Genomic DNA, 15,350 nt, shown 5'->3' on the forward strand with positions numbered 1-15,350 from the left:
CTGATTGGCTGCTGTATTTGATTGACAGATGGAAGCTGGCAGCTGATTGGCTGTCTAGCCTAACGTGCTTTACACATCTCCCTGATGGTACCACTGGCTAAGACTCCACCTCAGCTCATTGGGTAATGAAAAATTTAGAATAATTGATGGATGAAAGCAGGAAGGCCAGCCATTTTGGGATGCTCAGTGGACTTGTTTAATGCAATGCACCTTTGTATATTCACATGCATTCGCTTCATGCTGTAACCACTGTGCATAAAAATTTGGAAACATGGCATACAGTGTATCATTTGGTGTCTAAGTCATGTTTCCCATATTTTCCCTTCCCAGATACAAGCCCGTTTGAGTGTTTGGGGCACTTTTTAGCTAAAATCATCCTACAGGGCCTAACTGCATATGCTAAAGCCTGCCTATTTTGAATGGTGTAGTGGCCCCTGCAACCTCCAAAAATATCAGGACTTACTTCCCCAATAACCTGCTAACTCACCCCTGAAATACATACTTATTCACCCTATTTTGTTCATTGGACTCATTTCTCATTTGAAAAGCCCATTTTTGGGGAGCCAGAAATGTGCGTCTTTAAAAGGTGATTTCTACGATACCCCACTTTTGCGCGTCGGACCTCAACTTTTACCGTAAACGCAGAAAAAACGCAATTTTCAGGAGAAACGAGACAGACATCCCCTCCCTCTGCCACCCACCCGCCCAACTGAAAGCCAGCCATTAGACATGCACAGATAGTTCTGAGGGTCTGTCTGTGATGTCATAAAGGGCCTGCTGATCAATGGGCAGCTTTCTGATTGGCTGCTGTATTTGATTGACAGATGGAAGCTGGCAGCTGATTGGCTGTCTAGCCTAAAGTGCTTTACACACCTCCCTGATGGTACCACTGGCTAAGACTCCACCTCAGCTCATTGGGTAATGAAAAATTTAGAACAATTGATGGATGAAAGCAGGCAGGCCGGCCATTTTGGGACGCTCAGTGGACTTGTTTAATGCAATGCACCTTTGTATATTCACATGAATTCGCTTCATGCTGTAACCACTGTGCATAAAAATTTGGAAACATGGCATACAGTGTATAATTTGGTGTCTAAGTCATGTTTCCCATGTTTTTCCTTCCCAGATACTAGCCCGTTTGAGTGTTTGGGGCACTTTTTAGCTAAAATCATCCTACAGGGCCTAACTGCATATGCTAAAGCCTGCCTATTTTGAATGGTGTAGTGGCCCCTGCAACCTCCAAAAATATCAGGACTTACTTCCCCAATAACCTGCTAACTCACCCCTGAAATACATACTTATTCACCCTATTTTGTTCATTGGACTCATTTCTCATTTGAAATGCCCATTTTTGGGGGGCCAGAAATGTGCGTCTTTAAAAGGTGATTTCTACGATACCCCACTTTTGCGCATCGGACCTCAACTTTTCCTGTAAACGCAGAAAAACCGCAATTTTCAGGAGAAAAGAGACAGACATCCCCTCCCTCTGCCACCCACCCGCCCAACTGACAGCCAGCCATTAGACATGCACAGATAGTTCTGAGGGTCTGTCTGTGATGTCATAAAGGGCCTGCTGATCAATGGGCAGCTTTCTGATTGGCTGCTGTATTTGATTGACAGATGGAAGCTGGCAGCTGATTGGCTGTCTAGCCTAACGTGCTTTACACATCTCCCTGATGGTACCACTGGCTAAGACTCCACCTCAGCTCATTGGGTAATGAAAAATTTAGAATAATTGTTGGATGAAAGCAGGAAGGCCAGCCATTTTGGGATGCTCAGTGGACTTGTTTAATGCAATGCACCTTTGTATATTCACATGCATTCGCTTCATGCTGTAACCACTGTGCATAAAAATTTGGAAACATGGCATACAGTGTATCATTTGGTGTCTAAGTCATGTTTCCCATATTTTCCCTTCCCAGATACAAGCCCGTTTGAGTGTTTGGGGCACTTTTTAGCTAAAATCATCCTACAGGGCCTAACTGCATATGCTAAAGCCTGCCTATTTTGAATGGTGTAGTGGCCCTTGCAACCTCCAAAAATATCAGGACTTACTTCCCCAATAACCTGCTAACTCACCCCTGAAATACATACTTATTCACCCTATTTTGTTCATTTGACTCATTTCTCATTTGAAATGCCCATTTTTAGGGAGCTAGAAATGTGCGTCTTTAAAAGGTGATTTCTACAATACCCCACTTTTGCGCGTCGAGCATCAACTTTTCCCGTAAACGCAGAAAAACCGCAATTTTCAGGGGAAACGAGACAGACATCCCCTCCCTCTGCCACCCACCTGCCCAACTGAAAGCCAGCCATTAGACATGCACAGATAGTTCTGAGGGTCTGTCTGTGATGTCATAAAGGGCCTGCTGATCAATGGGCAGCTTTCTGATTGGCTGCTGTATTTGATTGACCGATGGAATCTGGCAGCTGATTGGCTGTCTAGCCTAAAGTGCTTTACACACCTCCCTGATGGTACCACTGGCTAAGACTACACCTCAGCTCATTGGGTAATGAAAAATTTAGAACAATTGATGGATGAAAGCAGGCAGGCCGGCCATTTTGGGACGCTCATTGGACTTGTTTAATGCAATGCACCTTTGTATTTTCACATGCATTCGCTTCATGCTGTAACCACTGTGCATAAAAATTAGGAAACATGGCATACAGTGTATCATTTGGTGTCTAAGTCATGTTTCCCATATTTTCCCTTTCCAGATACAGGCCCGTTTGAGTGTTTGGGGCACTTTTTAGCTAAAATCATCCTACAGGGCCTAACTGCATATGGTAAAGCCTGCCTATTTTGAATGGTGTAGTGGCCCCTGCAACCTCCAAAAATATCAGGACTTACTTCCCCAATAACCTGCTAACTCACCCCTGAAATACATACTTATTCACCCTATTTTGTTAATTGGACTCATTTTTCATTTGAAATGCCCATCTTTGGGGAGTCAGAAATGTGCGTCTTTAAAAGGTGATTTCTACGATACCCCACTTTTGCGCGTCGAGCCTCAACTTTTCCCGTAAACGCAGAAAAACCGCAATTTTCAGGGGAAACGAGACAGACATCCCCTCCCTCTGCCACCCACCCGCCCAACTGAAAGCCAGCCATTAGACATGCACAGATAGTTCTGAGGGTCTGTCTGTGATGTCATAAAGGGCCTGCTGATCAATGGGCAGCTTTCTGATTGGCTGCTGTATTTGATTGACCGATGGAAGCTGGCAGCTGATTGGCTGTCTAGCCTAAAGTGCTTTACACACCTCCCTGATGGTACCACTGGCTAAGACTACACCTCAGCTCATTGGGTAATGAAAAATTTAGAACAATTGATGGATGAAAGCAGGCAGGCCGGCCATTTTGGGACGCTCATTGGACTTGTTTAATGCAATGCACCTTTGTATTTTCACATGCATTCGCTTCATGCTGTAACCACTGTGCATAAACATTTGGAAACATGGCATACAGTGTATCATTTGGTGTCTAAGTCATGTTTCCCATATTTTCCCTTCCCAGATACAAGCCCGTTTGAGTGTTTGGGGCAATTTTTAGCTAAAATCATCCTACAGGGCCTAACTGCATATGCTAAAGCCTGCCTATTTTGAATGGTGTAGAGGCCCCTGCAACCTCCAAAAATATCAGGACTTACTTCCCCAATAACCTGCTAACTCACCCCTGAAATACATACTTATTCACCCTATTTTGTTCATTTGACTCATTTCTCATTTGAAATGCCCATTTTTAGGGAGCCAGAAATGTGCGTCTTTAAAAGGTGATTTCTACAATACCCCACTTTTGCGCGTCGGACCTCAACTTTTCCCGTAAACGCAGAAAAACCGCAATTTTCAGGAGAAACGAGACAGACATCCCCTCCCTCTGCCACCCACCCGCCCAACTGAAAGCCAGCCATTAGACATGCACAGATAGTTCTGAGGGTCTGTCTGTGATGTCATAAAGGGCCTGCTGATCAATGGGCAGCTTTCTGATTGGCTGCTGTATTTGATTGACAGATGGAAGCTGGCAGCTGATTGGCTGTCTAGCCTAAAGTGCTTTACACACCTCCCTGATGGTACCACTGGCTAAGACTCCACCTCAGCTCATTTGGGTAATGAAAAATTTAGAACAATTGATGGATGAAAGCAGGCAGGTCGGCCATTTTGGGACGCTCATTGGACTTGTTTAATGCAATGCACCTTTGTATTTTCACATGCATTCGCTTCATGCTGTAACCACTGTGCATAAAAAAATTGAAAACATGGCATACAGTGTATCATTTGGTGTCTAAGTCATGTTTCCCATGTTTTTCCTTCCCAGATACTAGCCCGTTTGAGTGTTTTGGGCACTTTTTAGCTAAAATCATCCTACGGGGCCTAACTGCATATGCTAAAGCCTGCCTATTTTGAATGGTCTAGTGGCCCCTGCAACCTCCAAAAATATCAGGACTTACTTCCCCAATAACCTGCTAACTCACCCCTGAAATACATACTTATTCACCCTATTTTGTTAATTGGACTCATTTCTCATTTGAAATGCCCATTTTTGGGGGGCCAGAAATGTGCGTCTTTAAAAGGTGATTTCTACGATACCCCACTTTTGCGCGTCGGACCTCAACTTTTCCCGTAAACGCAGAAAAACCGCAATTTTCAGGAGAAACGAGACAGACATCCCCTCCCTCTGCCACCCACCCGCCCAACTGAAAGCCAGCCATTAGACATGCACAGATAGTTCTGAGGGTCTGCCTGTGATGTCATAAAGGGCCTGCTGATCAATGGGCAGCTTTCTGATTGGCTGCTGTATTTGATTGACAGATGGAAGCTGGCAGCTGATTTACTGTCTAGCCTAAAGTGCTTTACACACCTCCCTGATGGTACCACTGGCTAAGACTCCACCTCAGCTCAATGGGTAATGAAAAATTTAGAACAGTTGATGGATGAAAGCAGGCAGGCCGGCCATTTTGGGACGCTCAGTGGACTTGTTTAATGCAATGCACCTTTGTATATTCACATGTATTCGCTTCATGCTGTAACCACTGTGCATAAAAATTTGGAAACATGGCATACAGTGTATCATTTGGTGTCTAAGTCATGTTTCCCATGTTTTTCCTTCCCAGATACTAACCCGTTTGAGTGTTTGGGGCACTTTTTAGCTCAAATCATCCTACAGGGCCTAACTGCATATGCTAAAGCCTACTTATTTCGAATGGTGTAGTGGCCCCTGCAACCTCCAAAAATATCAGGACTTACTTCCCCAATAACCTGCTAACTCACCCCTGAAATACATACTTATTCACCCTATTTTGTTTATTGGACTCATTTTTCATTTGAAATGCCCATTTTTGGGGAGTCAGAAATGTGCGTCTTTAAAAGGTGATTTCTACGATACCCCACTTTTGCGCGTCGATCCTCAACTTTACCCGTAAACGCAGAAAAACCGCAATTTTCAGGAGAAACGAGACAGACATCCCCTCCCTCTGCCAACCACCCGCCCAACTGACAGCCAGCCATTAGACATGCACAGATAGTTCTGAGGGTCTGTCTGTGATGTCATAAAGGGCCTGCTGATCAATGGGCAGCTTTCTGATTGGCTGCTGTATTTGATTGACAGATGGAAGCTGGCAGCTGATTGGCTGTCTAGCCTAAAGTGCTTTACACACCTCCCTGATGGTACCACTGGCTAAGACTCCACCTCAGCTCATTGGGTAATGAAAAATTTAGAACAATTGATGGATGAAAGCAGGCAGGCCGGCCATTTTGGGACGCTCATTGGACTTGTTTAATGCAATGCACCTTTGTATTTTCACATGCATTCGCTTCATGCTGTAACCACTGTGCATAAAAAATTGAAAACATGGCATACAGTGTATCATTTGGTGTCTAAGTCATGTTTATCATGTTTTTCCTTCCCAGATACTAGCCCGTTTGAGTGTTTTGGGCACTTTTTAGCTAAAATCATCCTACGGGGCCTAACTGCATATGCTAAAGCCTGCCTATTTTGAATGGTCTAGTGGCCCCTGCAACCTCCAAAAATATCAGGACTTACTTCCCCAATAACCTGCTAACTCACCCCTGAAATACATACTTATTCACCCTATTTTGTTAATTGGACTCATTTCTCATTTGAAATGCCCATTTTTGGGGGTCCAGAAATGTGCGTCTTTAAAAGGTGATTTCTACGATACCCCACTTTTGCGCGTCGGACCTCAACTTTTCCCGTAAACGCAGAAAAACCGCAATTTTCAGGAGAAACGAGACAGACATCCCCTCCCTCTGCCACCCACCCGCCCAACTGAAAGCCAGCCATTAGACATGCACAGATAGTTCTGAGGGTCTGCCTGTGATGTCATAAAGGGCCTGCTGATCAATGGGCAGCTTTCTGATTGGCTGCTGTATTTGATTGACAGATGGAAGCTGGCAGCTGATTTACTGTCTAGCCTAAAGTGCTTTACACACCTCCCTGATGGTACCACTGGCTAAGACTCCACCTCAGCTCATTGGGTAATGAAAAATTTAGAACAGTTGATGGATGAAAGCAGGCAGGCCGGCCATTTTGGGACGCTCAGTGGACTTGTTTAATGCAATGCACCTTTGTATATTCACATGTATTCGCTTCATGCTGTAACCACTGTGCATAAAAATTTGGAAACATGGCATACAGTGTATCATTTGGTGTCTAAGTCATGTTTCCCATGTTTTTCCTTCCCAGATACTAACCCGTTTGAGTGTTTGGGGCACTTTTTAGCTCAAATCATCCTACAGGGCCTAACTGCATATGCTAAAGCCTACTTATTTCGAATGGTGTAGTGGCCCCTGCAACCTCCAAAAATATCAGGACTTACTTCCCCAATAACCTGCTAACTCACCCCTGAAATACATACTTATTCACCCTATTTTGTTTATTGGACTCATTTTTCATTTGAAATGCCCATTTTTGGGGAGTCAGAAATGTGCGTCTTTAAAAGGTGATTTCTACGATACCCCACTTTTGCGCGTCGATCCTCAACTTTACCCGTAAACGCAGAAAAACCGCAATTTTCAGGAGAAACGAGACAGACATCCCCTCCCTCTGCCAACCACCCGCCCAACTGACAGCCAGCCATTAGACATGCACAGATAGTTCTGAGGGTCTGTCTGTGATGTCATAAAGGGCCTGCTGATCAATGGGCAGCTTTCTGATTGGCTGCTGTATTTGATTGACAGATGGAAGCTGGCAGCTGATTGGCTGTCTAGCCTAAAGTGCTTTACACACCTCCCTGATGGTACCACTGGCTAAGACTCCACCTCAGCTCATTGGGTAATGAAAAATTTAGAACAATTGATGGATGAAAGCAGGCAGGCCGGCCATTTTGGGACGCTCATTGGACTTGTTTAATGCAATGCACCTTTGTATTTTCACATGCATTCGCTTCATGCTGTAACCACTGTGCATAAAAAATTGAAAACATGGCATACAGTGTATCATTTGGTGTCTAAGTCATGTTTCCCATGTTTTTCCTTCCCAGATACTAGCCCGTTTGAGTGTTTTGGGCACTTTTTAGCTAAAATCATCCTACGGGGCCTAACTGCATATGCTAAAGCCTGCCTATTTTGAATAGTCTAGTGGCCCCTGCAACCTCCAAAAATATCAGGACTTACTTCCCCAATAACCTGCTAACTCACCCCTGAAATACATACTTATTCACCCTATTTTGTTAATTGGACTCATTTCTCATTTGAAATGCCCATTTTTGGGGGTCCATAAATGTGCGTCTTTAAAAGGTGATTTCTACGATACCCCACTTTTGCGCGTCGGACCTCAACTTTTCCCGTAAACGCAGAAAAACCGCAATTTTCAGGAGAAACGAGACAGACATCCCCTCCCTCTGCCACCCACCCGCCCAACTGAAAGCCAGCCATTAGACATGCACAGATAGTTCTGAGGGTCTGTCTGTGATGTCATAAAGGGCCTGCTGATCAATGGGCAGCTTTCTGATTGGCTGCTGTATTTGATTGACAGATGGAAGCTGGCAGCTGATTGGCTGTCTAGCCTAAAGTGATTTACACACCTCCCTGATGGTACCACTGGCTAAGACTCCACCTCAGCTCATTGGGTAATGAAAAATTTAGAACAATTGATGGATGAAAGCAGGCAGGCCGGCCATTTTGGGATGCTCAGTGGACTTGTTTAATGCAATGCACCTTTGTATATTCACATGCATTCGCTTCATGCTGTAACCACTGTGCATAAAAATTTGGAAACATGGCATACAGTGTATCATTTGGTGTCTAAGTAATGTTTCCCATGTTTTTCCTTCCCAGATACTAGCCCGTTTGAGTGTTTGGGGCACTTTTTAGCTAAAATCATCCTACAGGGCCTAACTGCATATGCTAAAGCCTGCCTATTTTGAATGGTGTAGTGGCCCCTGCAACCTCCAAAAATATCAGGACTTACTTCCCCAATAACCTGCTAACTCACCCCTGAAATACATACTTATTCACCCTATTTTGTTCATTGGACTCATTTCTCATTTGAAATGCCCATTTTTGGGGGCCAAAAATGTGCGTCTTTAAAAGGTGATTAATACGAGACCCCACTTTTGCGCGTCGGACCTAAACTTTTCCCGTAAACGCAGAAAAACCGCAATTTTCAGGAGAAACGAGACAGACATCCCCTCCCTCTGCCACCCACCCGCCCAACTGACAGCCAGCCATTAGACATGCACAGATAGTTCTGATGGTCTGTCTGTGATGTCATAAAGGGCCTGCTGATCAATGGGCAGCTTTCTGATTGGCTGCTGTATTTGATTGACAGATGGAAGCTGGCAGCTGATTGGCTGTCTAGCCTAAAGTGCTTTACACACTTCCCTGATGGTACCACTGGCTAAGACTCCACCTCAGCTCATTGGGTAATAAAAAATTTAGAACAATTGATGGATGAAAGCAGGCAGGCCGGCCATTTTGGGACGCTCAGTGGACTTGTTTAATGCAATGCACCTTTGTATATTCACATGCATTCGCTTCATGCTGTAACCACTGTGCATAAAAATTTGGAAACATGGCATACAGTGTATCATTTGGTGTCTAAGTCATGTTTCCCATATTTTCCCTTCCCAGATACTAACCCGTTTGAGTGTTTGGGGCACTTTTTAGCTTAAATTATCCTACAGGGCCTAACTGCATATGCTAAAGCCTGCCTATTTTGAATGGTGTAGTGGCCCCTGCAACCTCCAAAAATATCAGGACTTACTTAACCAATAACCTGCTAACTCACCCCTGAAATACATACTTATTCACCCTATTTTGTTCATTGGACTCATTTCTCATTTGAAATGCCCATTTTTGGGGAGCCAGAAATGTGCGTCTTTAAAAGGTGATTTCTACGATACCCCACTTTTGCGCGTCGAACCTCAACTTTTCCCATAAACGAAGAAAAAACGCAATTTTCAGGAGAAACGAGACAGACATCCACTCCCTCTGCCACCCACCCGCCCAACTGAAAGCCAGCCATTAGACATGCACAGATAGTTCTGAGGGTCTGTCTGTGATGTCATAAAGGGCCTGCTGATCAATGGGCAGCTTTCTGATTGGCTGCTGTATTTGATTGACAGATGGAAGCTGGCAGCTGATTGGCTGTCTAGCCTAAAGTGCTTTACACACCTCCTTGATGGTACCACTGGCTAAGACTCCACCTCAGCTCATTGGGTAATGAAAAATTTAGAACAATTGATGGATGAAAGCAGGCAGGCCGGCCATTTTGGGACGCTCATTGGACTTGTTTAATGCAATGCACCTTTGTATTTTCACATGCATTCGCTTCATGCTGTAACCACTGTGCATAAAAATTTGGAAACATGGCATACAGTGTATCATTTGGTGTCTAAGTCATGTTTCCCATGTTTTTCCTTCCCAGATACTAGCCCGTTTGAATGTTTGGGGCACTTTTTAGCTAAAATCATCCTACGGGGCCTAACTGCTTATGCTAAAGCCTGCCTATTTTGAATGGTCTAGTGGCCCCTGCAACCTGCAAAAATATCAGGACTTACTTCCCCAATAACCTGCTAACTCACCCCTGAAATACATACTTATTCACCCTATTTTGTTAATTGGACTCATTTCTCATTTGAAATGCCCATTTTTGGGGGGCCAGAAATGTGCGTCTTTAAAAGGTGATTTCTACGATATCCCACTTTTGCGCGTCGGACCTCAACTTTTCCCGTAAACGCAGAAAAAACGCAATTTTCAGGAGAAACGAGACAGACATCCCCTCCCTCTGCCACCCACCCGCCCAACTGAAAGCCAGCCATTAGACATGCACAGATAGTTCTGAGGGTCTGTCTGTGATGTCATAAAGGGCCTGCTGATCAATGGGCAGCTTTCTGATTGGCTGCTGTATTTGATTGACAGATGGAAGCTGGCAGCTGATTGGCTGTCTAGCCTAAAGTGCTTTACACACCTCCCTGATGGTACCACTGGCTAAGACTCCACCTCAGCTCATTGGGTAATGAAAAATTTAGAACAATTGATGGATGAAAGCAGGCAAGCCGGCCATTTTGGGACGCTTATTGGACTTGTTTAATGCAATGCACCTTTGTATTTTCACATGCATTCGCTTCATGCTGTAACCACTGTGCATAAAAAAATTGAAAACATGGCATACAGTGTATCATTTGGTGTCTAAGTCATGTTTCCCATGTTTTTCCTTCCCAGATACTAGCTCGTTTGAGTGTTTGGGGCACTTTTTAGCTAAAATCATCCTACGGGGCCTAACTGCATATGCTAAAGCCTGCCTATTTTGAATGGTCTAGTGGCCCCTGCAACCTCCAAAAATATCAGGACTTACTTCCCCAATAACCTGCTAACTCACCCCTGAAATACATACTTATTCACCCTATTTTGTTAATTGGACTCATTTCTCATTTGAAATGCCCATTTTTGGGGGGCCAGAAATGTGCGTCTTTAAAAGGTGATTTCTAAGATACCCCACTTTTGCGCGTCGATCCTCAACTTTTCCCGTAAACGCAGAAAAACCGCAATTTTCAGGAGAAACGAGACAGACATCCCCTCCCTCTGCCACCCACCCGCCCAACTGACAGCCAGCCATTAGACATGCACAGATAGTTCTGAGGGTCTGTCTGTGATGTCATAAAGGGCCTGTTGATCAATGGGCAGCTTTCTGATTGGCTGCTGTATTTGATTGACAGATGGAAGCTGGCAGCTGATTGGCTGTCTAGCCTAAAGTGCTTTACACACCTCCCTGATGGTACCACTGGCTAAGACTCCACCTCAGCTCATTGGGTAATGAAAAATTTAGAACAATTGATGGATGAAAGAAGGCAGGCCGGCCATTTTGGAACGCTCATTGGACTTGTTTAATGCAATGCACCTTTGTATTTTCACATGCATTCGCTTCATGCTGTAACAACTGTGCATAAAAAATTGAAAACATGGCATACAGTGTATCATTTGGTGTCTAAGTCATGTTTCCCATGTTTTTCCTTCCCAGATACTAGCCCGTTTGAGTGTTTTGGGCACTTTTTAGCTAAAATCATCCTACGGGGCCTAACTGCATATGCTAAAGCCTGCCTATTTTGAATGGTCTAGTGGCCCCTGCAACCTCCAAAAATATCAGGACTTACTTCCCCAATAACCTGCTAACTCACCCCTGAAATACATACTTATTCACCCTATTTTGTTAATTGGACTCATTTCTCATTTGAAATGCCCATTTTTGGGGGCCAGAAATGTGCGTCTTTAAAAGGTGATTTCTACGATACCCCACTTTTGCGCGTCGGACCTCAACTTTTCCCGTAAACGCAGAAAAACCGCAATTTTCAGGAGAAACGAGACAGACATCCCCTCCCTCTGCCACTCACCCGCCCAACTGAAAGCCAGCCATTAGACATGCACAGATAGTTCTGAGGGTCTGTCTGTGATGTCATAAAGGGCCTGCTGATCAATGGGCAGCTTTCTGATTGGCTGCTGTATTTGATTGACAGATGGAAGCTGGCAGCTGATTGGCTGTCTAGCCTAAAGTGCTTTACACACCTCCCTGATGGTACCACTGGCTAAGACTCCACCTCATCTCATTGGGTAATGAAAAATTTAGAACAATTGATGGATGAAAGCAGGCAGGCCGGCCATTTTGGGACGCTCATTGGACTTGTTTAATGCAATGCACCTTTGTATTTTCACATGCATTCGCTTCATGCTGTAACCACTGTGCATAAAAAAATTGAAAACATGGCATACAGTGTATCATTTGGTGTCTAAGTCATGTTTCCCATATTTTCCCTTCCCAGATACAAGCCCGTATGAGTGTTTGGGGCACTTTTTAGGTAAAATCATCCTACAGGGCCTAACTGCATATGCTAAAGCCTGCATATATTGAATGGTGTAGTGGCCCCTGCAACCTCCAAAAATATCAGGACTTACTTCCCCAATAACCTGCTAACTCACCCCTGAAATACATACTTATTCACCCTATTTTGTTCATTGGACTCATTTCTCATTTGAAATGCCCATATTTGGGGAGCCAGAAATGTGCGTTTTTAAAAGGTGATTTCTACGATACCCCACTTTTGCGCGTCGAACCTCAACTTTTCCCATAAACGAAGAAAAACCGCAATTTTCAGGAGAAACGAGACAGACATCCCCTCCCTCTGCCACCCACCCGCCCAACTGAAAGCCAGCCATTAGACATGCACAGATAGTTCTGAGGGTCTGTCTGTGATGTCATAAAGGGCCTGCTGATCAATGGGCAGCTTTCTGATTGGCTGCTGTATTTGATTGACAGATGGAAGCTGGCAGCTGATTGGCTGTCTAGCCTAAAGTGCTTTACACACCTCCCTGATGGTACCACTGGCTAAGACTCCACCTCAGCTCATTGGGTAATGAAAAATTTAGAACAATTGATGGATGAAAGCAGGCAGGCCGGCCATTTTGGGACGCTCATTGGACTTGTTTAATGCAATGCACCTTTGTATTTTCACATGCATTCGCTTCATGCTGTAACCACTGTGCATAAAAAAATTGAAAACATGGCATACAGTGTATCATTTGGTGTCTAAGTCATGTTTCCCATGTTTTTCCTTCCCAGATACTAGCCCGTTTGAATGTTTGGGGCACTTTTTAGCTAAAATCATCCAACGGGGCCTAACTGCATATGCTAAAGCCTACCTATTTTGAATGGTCTAGTGGCCCCTGCAACCTCCAAAAATATCAGGACTTACTTCCCCAATAACCTGCTAACTCACCCCTGAAATACATACTTATTCACCCTATTTTGTTCATTGGACTCATTTCTCATTTGAAATGCCCATTTTTGGGGAGCCAGAAATGTGCGTCTTTAAAGGTGATTTCTACGATACCCCACTTTTGCGCGTCGAACCTCAACTTTTCCCGTAAACGAAGAAAAACCGCAATTTTCAGGAGAAACGAGACAGACATCCCCTCCCTCTGCCACCGACCCGCCCAACTGAAAGCCAGCCATTAGACATGCACAGATAGTTCTGAGAGTCTGTCTGTGATGTCATAAAGGGCCTGCTGATCAATGGGCAGCTTTCTGATTGGCTGCTGTATTTGATTGACAGATGGAAGCTGGCAGCTGATTGGCTGTCTAGCCTAAAGTGCTTTACACACCTCCCTGATGGTACCACTGGCTAAGACTCCACCTCAGCTCATTGGGTAATGAAAAATTTAGAACAATTGATGGATGAAAGCAGGCAGGCCGGCCATTTTGGGACGCTCATTGGACTTGTTTAATGCAATGCACCTTTGTATTTTCACATGCATTCGCTTCATGCTGTAACCACTGTGCATAAAAAATTGAAAACATGGCATACAGTGTATCATTTGGTGTCTAAGTCATGTTTCCCATGTTTTTCCTTCCCAGATACTAGCCCGTTTGAGTGTTTTGGGCACTTTTTAGCTAAAATCATCCTACGGGGCCTAACTGCATATGCTAAAGCCTGCCTATTTTGAATGGTGTAGTGGCCCCTGCAACCTCCAAAAATATCAGGACTTACTTCCCCAATAACCTGCTAACTCACCCCTGAAATACATACTTATTCACCCTATTTTGTTAATTGGACTCATTTCTCATCTGAAATGCCCATTTTTGGGGGGCCAGAAATGTGCGTCTTTAAAAGGTGATTTCTACGATACCCCACTTTTGCGCGTCGGACCTCAACTTTTCCCGTAAACGCAGAAAAACCGCAATTTTCAGGAGAAACGAGACAGACATCCCCTCCCTCTGCCACCCACCCGCCCAACTGAAAGCCAGCCATTAGACATGCACAGATAGTTCTGAGGGTCTGTCTGTGATGTCATAAAGGGCCTGCTGATCAATGGGCAGCTTTCTGATTGGCTGCTGTATTTGATTGACAGATGGAAGCTGGCAGCTGATTGGCTGTCTAGCCTAAAGTGCTTTACACACCTCCCTGATGGTACCACTGGCTAAGACTCCACCTCAGCTCATTGGGTAATGAAAAATTTAGAACAATTGATGGATGAAAGCAGGCAGGCCGGCCATTTTGGGACGCTCAGTGGACTTGTTTAATGCAATGCACCTTTGTATATTCACATGCATTCGCTTCATGCTGTAACCACTGTGCATAAAAATTTGGAAACATGGCATACAGTGTATCATTTGGTGTCTAAGTCATGTTTCCCATGTTTTTCCTTCCCAGATACTAGCCCGTTTGAGTGTTTGGGGCACTTTTTAGCTAAAATCATCCTACAGGGCCTAACTGCATATGCTACAGCCTGCCTATTTTGAATGGTGTAGTGGCCCCTGCAATCTCCAAAAATATCAGGACTTACTTCCCCAATAACCTGCTAACTCACCCCTGAAATACATACTTATTCACCCTATTTTGTTCATTGGACTCATTTCTCATTTGAAATGCCCATTTTTGGGGGGCCAGAAATGTGCGTCTTTAAAAGGTGATTTCTACGATACCCCACTTTTGCGCGTCGGACCTCAACTTTTCCCGTAAACGCAGAAAAACCGCAATTTTCAGGAGAAAGGAGACAGACATCCCCTCCCTCTGCCACCCACCCGCCCAACTGAAAGCCAGCCATTAGACATGCACAGATAGTTCTGAGGGTCTGTCTGTGATGTCATAAAGGGCCTGCTGATCAATGGGCAGCTTTCTGATTGACTGCTTTATTTGATTGACAGATGGAAGCTGGCAGCTGATTGGCTGTCTAGCCTAAAGTGCTTTACACACCTCCCTGATGGTACCACTGGCTAAGACTCCACCTCAGCTCATTGGGTAATGAAAAATTTAGAACAATTGATGGATGAAAGCAGGCAGGCCGGCCATTTTGGGACGCTCAGTGGACTTGTTTAATGCAATGCACCTTTGTATATTCAC

This window comes from Crinia signifera, chromosome 6, assembly GCF_055691185.1.
Source record: "Crinia signifera chromosome 6, ASM5569118v1, whole genome shotgun sequence".
NCBI classification, from domain to species: domain Eukaryota; kingdom Metazoa; phylum Chordata; class Amphibia; order Anura; family Myobatrachidae; genus Crinia; species Crinia signifera.